Here is an 8,941-nt window from a genome sequence, read left to right as displayed (position 1 = left end):
TATACGTTAATTTAACTCAGAAGGATGGCTTGTGGGCTGAGGAGATGGTTCAGTCAGTAAAGCTCTTGCCATGTAAGCGTGCACCCGCACTCTATTCTCTGCTGCCCGAGTGAAAGCCCTGGTGTTGTGGTTTATGCCTGTAATCCCAGCACTTGGAGGGAGGAGAGCCAGGAGGGTGCTAGGGGGTTGGTAGTCAGCAAGGCTGGCCATGGTGAGCTCCAGATTTCATGAGAAACCTTGTCTCAAAAACTAAGCTAGAGAGTGACTGAGGAGGACACTGTCGCCGACCTCTGCCCTCTGCCCCACACACATGCACACACCAGGCCATGTGAAATCATGGCTCCCGTTGGATTCTATTCCTTTTATTCATCTCCCCTTTCTCTTCTCTACATTCTTCAGTGTTCACTTCTGTACCCGTAATTCTCAAGCTCATGGTAAGTGTTCTGTGACAATTGCCAAGCTGCAGGCTAGAGTGTTTTCAGTAGAAAATGAAGGCATAAAGCTTTTCAGCTCTGCATGGCCGGGTCTTTCACGAAGCCTGAAGCTGGGACGTTTGCATGTGTGTGCTTCCAGGACTTGAACGCGGAACATTCCAGGCACATTCTCTACCGTTGGGCTACATTCAGAGGGCATGGCTGGACTGTCCTTGTTAAGCCGCCTCATTTAGCATTTTCTCTGTTACACTGGAACTTCTGCATAAGGCTGTTCCTTCGCTGCCAATCTTAGTAGAAAGCAGCCCAGGGGCGCCAAACCCCACAAACAGCTCCGATAGGAGCCTGGGGGCCATCTGAGAGAGGTCTGCTCTTGGAGCCAGCAGTAACTGTTCCTCACACCCACCCAGGCGGCCTGTTTGCTGCCTTGCCGGAATGGTGTGCCCTGTGACCGGTCTCTCAGTCAGGTCTACAGAGGCCTCAGGCTCTTTTCTCAGATCCGCAGTCTGTACGTTTTAAAGGTCCGAGGTGAAAATAAAACAAACGAGTCAAGACAAAGGAAGGGAAACACATTCTTTTCCATGTGATACGTGTCTGAATCTTTAAAATATATGCTATAAAAATCTTTCCAAAATGTATTTACTTTTCTTCCTCTTAACTTTAAAAATCCCACTGCTGCTAGCACCACATGAATGTGGAATTATGTAAAACTAAGGGAGGGAAACGGTCATCATGAAACTAGCACCTCGCCTGCCCGTCCCTTCACTAGTGGTGTTGGTGTCACACAGGGCACTGAAAACTTTCAGGTCAAGGATTTGAGACTCACACAGGACACAGAGGGGTTCCGTGCAATGCCACCAAGTTCAGTGTCAGAGGAACAATCCAGGGAGGATTTCCATCCTAGTACATTTTTTTCCCCCAAGCTGTGGCTATTTATTAACTGACCAGATTACAAAAGCACCACGGGCAACCCTAGTCCATCCGTGTAATGAGCCTGTTCATCTGCTCTTCCCTGCTGCCAGGACCCCCACTGTCCAGGAAGTGAGCTGTCTTTCTTCATCCCACCTCGTAGAGAAGACAGGGCCGCAGGAAGTTGTTTGCTTCCTGGACGCGTTTTCTAACTGTATAGATCTCCTGAATTAGATGGTCCGTGCAGATATGCCGAATTTACCAAGAGATCGAGCAATCGATTGACCTGCCCAGGCAATCTGCTTCTTACTGATTTGGCCACACCTGGCCTGCAGACAAGCTCCTTCCTGCACCTCAGGTTGGGCCACCCCTACGTAATACAGGGCTCTGCAGTGCTCAGCAATCCTCACAACCCTCAGTTGATCGAAGCCTCGCTGAGCTTAGCAAAGGTGCCACTCAGGCTCTGTGGGCCTTGAGGACTCTTGGGCTTACAGCACTGACACCCGGATTCGGATGGCAAATGTCAGGTTTGGTTTTGCAGGCACGTGGAAGCCTCCCGCTCTCCTTGCCATCCTGGTCCTCTGATCCTCGGTCGGGTACGTCTGCCTGTACTCTGTGACAGCGCTTGGCCTGTTCACAGATGAGCACCCCTCGCCTCCTCTCGCAGCATCTTCACGGCAAAGCTCTTCCGAAGTGGCTTCACCTTCAACTCCGCAGCACTCCTTCGTTTCTTGAGGGTTTCTGGCACAGCAGGGACCTTCTTTTTCTTCTCTGGCGCAGCCTCCATGGTTCCAGCCAGAAACAAAGAGCCATCCTCGTTCCTTAAGCCTTATGGAGTATTTTAGTAGATTTTTTTCCCAGGGTAAAATATATATATATATATATAATAATGAAGTCTTCTCTCATCTCCTGAAGTATTTTTACTTCCGTGTAGTAAGAAGAGACTCAGGCATCAGTGGAATCTTCATTGTATATTGAGAATTATCAGAGAGACCAATGAAAAGTATAATTTTCATAGGCAGATTTATGTATTAGTGTGTGTGTGTGTGTGTGTGTGTGTGTGCATACCAGAGAACAACTTTGCAGGTCTCAGTTTTCTCCTTCCATCATGTGAATTCTGGAATCAAGCTCACGTGCTCTGGCTTGGCAGCAAGCCCCTTACCCAGCTGAGCCGTCCTGCCTGCCCAGTCCTGCAGGTTGTGTAGTGTTGTGCGTTAGACTGTACAGAGCTCCCGGCCTCAGAAGCTTGACAGGATAACAGGAACACTCCTGACCATTAGCTGCAGTCATGATAATGGAATTGCTCATCTGAATAATACATTAGCATTTTAAAAACCTCATTTAATCCTCAGGGCCCTGTGTAAAGTGTGGTTTCTTTCAATTCATTGGAAAGCAACAGACTCGGAGTGTCTTAAAGCAGTGGTTCTCAACCTGTGGGTCACGACCCCTCTGGAGAGCAACCTTTTCATAGGGGTCACCTAAGACCATGTGAAAACACAGATATTTACATTATGATTGATAACAGCAGCAAAATTACAGTTATGAAGTAGCAATAAAAATAATCTCATGGTTAGGAGCCACCACAACATGAGGAACTGTATTTTTTTATTTTATTGTTTATTACAACTTACTCATTTTGTATCCCAGCTGTAGCCTCCTCCCTCACCCCTCCCAGTCCTGCCCTCCCTCCTGCTCCCATGTTCCTCCCCCAGTCCACTGATAGGGGAGGTCCTCCTCCCTTCCCTCTGACGCTAGCCTATCAGGTGTGAGGAACTGCATTAAAGGGTCACAGCTTTGGGAAGGCTGGGAACCACTGACTTCAGGTGATAGGTTATTTGAGTGGTCATGGGAAGAGGATGAAATAATTGTTATTTGGATGATAGAGCAAGTGCAAGAGACACTGTATAAAAATTTAAATTCTTGGGGCTGGAGAGATGGCTCAGTGGTAAGAGCTGTTCTTGCAGAGGACCCAGGTTCTGTTCCTGGCACTGACTGGCAGCTCACAGCCATCTGTAACTCCAGTTCTGGGGTCCTGACAGCATCTGAGCTCTGCAGGCACCAGGCAGCATCTGATGCAAAACACCCATAAAAATAACGTACGTCTAAAAATCTAAATACCTGGGACTTTAAGAGACAAGTTAACTGAAGAATCTCACAATAATTTTAAAAGGCAGAAAAGTGATATGACCAGAGTGTTGAGAATTTAATATCGAAAGCCCATGCAAGAATGAATATCAACAAATACTGAAAAAGAAAAACCCCAAACAACAACAACAACAACAACAACAAAAAACACTGGTAGAATGCTCAGTCAAGAAGAAAAATGCTTGTGTCTCTCAATGGCTGATACAGTGACAACACATACCAAGTCTTGACTGTGTGCCTTGACATGTTTGCTCCAGGCAGCGTCCTTGTACTTTTGTGAATGCACCACACCATTCCCGGGAAGTAATGTAGTAGCCATCACCAGCTTTCTCCTAGGATCTTCGTGGTCACTGGTGTCTGCTTTTTCATCCCACTGCCGTCGAGGCAACCACTGACTTGCTTTCTGTCACTACAAAACTAGCTTTTATTTTCCAGAACTCCTGTTCATCCTTTTCCCTCCAGAATCTACTCAGCGTAATTGATCGACAGTTTGCACACATGACAGCCAGCTTCTGAAGTTCATTTTTATTGCAGGGTAATATTGTATGAGATGGCTGTTTAGCAGCTTGTTTTGAACACTGATGTGAACACTTTTATTTGCACGTGTGTCTGTATTTGTCTTGGACAGATAATCTGGGAGCGCAGAGTCTGGGTCAGTGTGTCAACTGCGCATAGGTTGGAGAGGTGGCTTAGTGGCTGAGAGTGCATACTGCTCTTCCGAGCACCCACATTGCCTATCTCACGACAGCCTGTACCTCCTGCTCCAGAAGATCCAAGGCCCTCTTCTGGTCTGTGGGAGCACCTGCACTCATGTGCACACACCCACACACAGATACACATGCGTATACAATAAGAAAAACCCAGCTTTGTAGTTGTTTTCCACAGGGATCACGGAACGTACATTTCCACAGCCTCTGAGTAGGAATCCCCCTGTATCTTCCAACACTTGGTGTGGCCAGTCTTTCTGACTCGCCCGTCGGGGTGATTGTGTAAGGGTGTTCTGTTGTCCCTTGCAGGCTCCTCTCAGACCTAACGACTGAAGCATCTTTCTCCTGCTCCTTTGCCATCTGTATATCATGTTTCTGTGACACGAGCAGCTGACTTTTTGAGCCTTTATTTCTGTTACTTTCTTACTTTTGACATATCAGTTCTTGATGCATTCTATATGTAAAGATTTTTGTGTGTATTTAAAAATCATTTTAAATTTATTTTAAATTACATGTGTATGTATGTGTCTCTGTGAATGGGTATGTGCCTGTGAGTTCAGGAGCCCAGTGGAGGCCAGAAGAGGGTGTCAGGTCCCCTGGAGCTGCAGGTGGGTGTGGGGGCTCTGGAACGGTGCTGGGAAATGCGCTCCTACCTTCTGAGAGTGCTCTCAGCCACCACACACTCTCCTCAGCCCCTGATGTGTCCTGAAAGTTCCCCCTGGTCCCCGCCTTTCCTATTCACCTGGTTAGCATGCCTTTCAGTTAGCAGAAGATGTAAACGTTGGTGTAATTGGAGTTATTGATTTGTTCCTTTATGGACTGTGATTTTAATGTCTCAGCCAAGAACTATTTGCCTGAGCTGGCGGCGCAAAAGCTTTTCCTCCATTCTGCTCTACAGTCACACAGACCAAGCTTGCACATCTATGCTCACTTTGCCTCCAGACAAGTCTCCAGATTCAGCTCTGGCCTGGCGTCTGGGAAGAGTGCTGGAACTCCTTGGCTAGAGTCAGTTGTTTGTTTTGTGTGTGTAGTGTACGTGTGCAAATGTGTTTACGGGTATGTGTGTGAGTGGGTATGTGCACAAGTATGCACATTTGCATGCCTGTGAGTGTGGAGGCCAATGACACAGACATGTCTTCCTCTATTGCTTCTCACTTTACTGAGGCAGGGTCTCTCAGTCGAATGCAGAGCTACCTGAAGAGGCTACTCTAGTCAGCTTGCTGGGAGGACCTCTGTCTCTGCCTCCTCAGCATTGCAGGGCCCGCCATGTCCATCTGGCCTTTACTGCTTCCTTAAGCCAAACTTCAGTTTCCATGATTGTGTGGGAAGCACTTTACTCAGCATCACCCTTCCCGACCCTGGGATTGAAAAAAAAATAGTTGTGTATGTGTGTGTGTGTGTGTGTGTGTGTGTGTGTGTGTGTAGGTGAAAAGAAGGCATTGGATTCCCTGGAGCTGGAGTCACAGGTGGCTCTGAGCCCCTGATGTGGGTACTGGAAACTGGTGCTCTGCAAGACAATGTGCAGCATCTTAAGCACTGAGCCATCTCTCCAGCTCCACCTGCTCCAGAATTGCCATAAATAATGCTGGAAGTGCACTTTAGCAATGGCCAGAGTGACATCCCCGCTGGACAAATGTCCTGACCACGGTGCCTCTCTCCAGACTCTTCGTACAAATGACGTCAAGGCAACTGAAATTCCTAAAATTCACAAGATGATTAGTTTCACATAATTTCAGGCTACAGACACCACTTTTATCCATGTTCAACATTTATTCTTTTTATCTCCTTGAACATACAAGACACACAAATTATTTTCTTAATCCATTAGGAAACTCTATGTATCGCCTTCAATTGTTGAGTCCCTCCTTGTTTTTGGTGACATTCTAATTGATGTCTGGAGAATATTTTAGAATTTTCTTTGAACTCTTCTCCATTCTTTTTCCTCTAGAGAGAATGTTTCTTTTGAGCATTAGTCTTTATATTTCACTCCAGCTGGGTGATGATATCATCCCAAAAAATGATAAGTGCTGCCACGTCCATTGTTCCATGTGGATTTTTTTCTTTGTGGTTTAATCTTCATAATTGAAGTTCTAACGCAGTGAAAGACGGACTACCACGCTTCTATTTGGGATAATGACTAAAGTCGTTTAATCCAAAATTGGGGTCATGACTCCTTCAAAGTCCTAGAGAAGTTTTGGAGAAATATAGAAATTTTTAAAAGTTATCTCAAAACCCAAGTTCTGTAGAGAACTTCTACTTCACGTGCAGTGCTCTGGGGCGGGGGCCTTTCTGAGTGCTGGACCATTCCCTGCCCTTTGTCATGTTCTACCATAAACCCAAAGAGGCACAGTTCTTGGAACTGAGAGGTTCATTGTTAAAATGTGTTTCCTGGAGGTGGGGGTAGAGAGATGGCCTGGTGGCTAAGAACATCTGTTGCTCTTGTAGATAACCTAAATTTGGTTCTCGAACTCACACCATAACTACCTACCCGTTACTTCTGGCCTCTGTGGGTATGTGTTTTCCATGTCACCCTAATGACATCTTTCTCTCTTCACCTGTGTCTCTCAGGATCTCTAGGTGAGCCTGGAACTCAGTGACTTACTTACACTGGCTGATCAGTAAGCTCCCGGCATCCCTCTGTCTCAGCTTCCCCAGCTTTGTATTACAGGCTCACATCCTCATGACCATGTTCCTATGTGAGCTTTGGCAGGATCAAACACAGGTCCTTATGTTTGACCCTGAGTGCCTGACTGGCAGCCATCTTTCCAGGCTGACAAGTAAAGCTGTGTTTTGAAGAAGTGTGCTGTAACTCGATGCTCAGCACACCCCAGCACCCCATGCACAAAGCTTGGTATGTAGGGAGCTGATGAAGCATTTAAGACATGGGGCAGAGTGGGAGACACGGCTCTGGAAGGTACCGTGGGCAGTCGGGGCTCAGATCCCTTCCTCCTGTTTTGATTCCTAGTTTACAAGGTGAGCACTTTTCTCTGCTGCCCCGTAACACCGTGATGGGCTGTCTCTTCAGAACCACTAGCTCACGGACTAAAATGTCCAGAGCTGAGCCAACATAGGCCTTTCCTTTTTGTAACTTAATTGCCCCTGTATTCTGACACAGTTACAAGAAGTAGACAAATACATAGTGTTGTTGATAAGCACAGTGTTTTCTGCCAAGCTGGCTGCTTCCTCACTCCACGGCTAGCAGGAACAGTCCCTCATCTGTCAATTTGTTTTCTTATGCATCTCTTCAGAGTGACTAGATGATGATTTTACAGTGACTGCTACGTGACACCAGTGTCTAGTCTCCTTTATGTAGTAGTAAAGTTTTTCAGGACGGTGATGTATCCAGGCAGAGGATTGCACTTTCCGACTTCTTTGTGGCTAAATGAATTCATATGTTTAAATTCTGACCTGTGAGATATAAGCAGAACTGTTTTGTGGGAATTTGAAGCAAGCAGTTTAGAAATGGTCTGCCTTCCTAATTCTTTTTTATGAAGTGAAATAGACCTGGTTCGGTCAAATCACTACTGTTTGAGGTATCCTGACAATGCAATATGGCCACATACTTACAACGAAATTCTAAGAGGGGCAGGTGGAAGGCCAGAGCTAGCTCCGCTGCCTTCTGGGAAATTTCCAGCAACCCTCTCTCATCCACAGCTTTCTCTCATCCCTTGAGAGCCTCCCAGACCCTGTGTTGAGTTGATCTGGAGGAAAGGATATAACTCTTCATTATAGAAACAAAGTTATTATGCATTTTAATTGAATCGGTGTAAACGTTACCTCTGGGCCTGTCAACAGTCAGTCATCGATGGGGGCAGGACACCCTCCACCTGCTGAGCTGTTGGTGTGGTCATACAGGTAGCCTTGGTTAATTACAGTGGCTCACAAAACGGAAGAATCATGAGTGTGGGTAAGGGGCTTCTGGGGGGACTGACAAGTTAGGAGGGAGCCAAGTGACAGCGACAGTGGGAAGATACTACGTACAGCTGTGAAACTGTCAATGGGATTTGATTAATAAAAAAAAAATCGGGTATGCTCTTTACGCAAAATACAAGAAACCCGGAAATAAATACAAGGGAAAGAACAGAGGGGAGAAAATGTGTGTCTCTAGCTACCTAAGGGCAACTGTAATCAGTATGAAAACGTCCAGTAGGGCCTCTTGCTCTGCTGTTCCCATAGCATATAAATGAAGATAAAGAGATGCTCACAGGGTTTTGTTCACTCTTAGGATGTGACCAAACCAATTTTAAGTAGACAAATACATAGTGTTATTGATAAGCACAGTGTTTTCCTTTCTGCCAAGCTGGTTTCTTCCTCACTCCACGGCTAGCAGGAACAGTCCCTCATCTGTCAATTTGTTTTCTGTTATATTTCATTTGGTAGGTCTCACATCGCCCGCTCAACCGTCCGCATGCGGGTGGCCATTTTGGTTTTAACTGGTGGTGGGCTGCACTTACAGGCAGGGTGGGGACTGTAGCCCTGTTCTACAGTGGTGCACAGTGAGAGTCCGAATCCACAGACTACCACACACGGCCACAACAACCAGAAAGACATTGCAGTCTTTGTCCGTGTCTGCGAAGGTGGTGCTTCCTAAAGGTAAGCCCACACAGACTTGCTACCATCCCGATTGACCAGGTCTGGGGAGCGGCTGAGACCTGACATCTTCCCCAAACATCATGCTCTTCATAGTCAAATAAAAGCACTGAGACAACTTGGGGATGGCTCAGCAAATGAGAGTACTTGCTTGGCAAA

At 46.4% G+C, this 8,941-nt stretch overlaps 1 pseudogene; it reads right to left on the bottom strand.

Moving 5' to 3' along the window:
• Positions 1–1,403: 1,403 nt before the first annotated feature.
• LOC110559030 (large ribosomal subunit protein uL30-like) lies at positions 1,404–2,127 on the bottom strand (annotated as a pseudogene).
• Between the last annotated feature and the right edge of the window lie 6,814 nt (positions 2,128–8,941).

The sequence above is a fragment of the Meriones unguiculatus genome, chromosome 5 (genome assembly GCF_030254825.1).
Source record: "Meriones unguiculatus strain TT.TT164.6M chromosome 5, Bangor_MerUng_6.1, whole genome shotgun sequence".
In the NCBI taxonomy this organism is placed as follows: Eukaryota; Metazoa; Chordata; class Mammalia; order Rodentia; family Muridae; genus Meriones; species Meriones unguiculatus.
The sequence above is the reverse complement of the archived record's forward strand: the minus strand, read 5'-3'. Positions and strand labels throughout refer to the sequence as shown.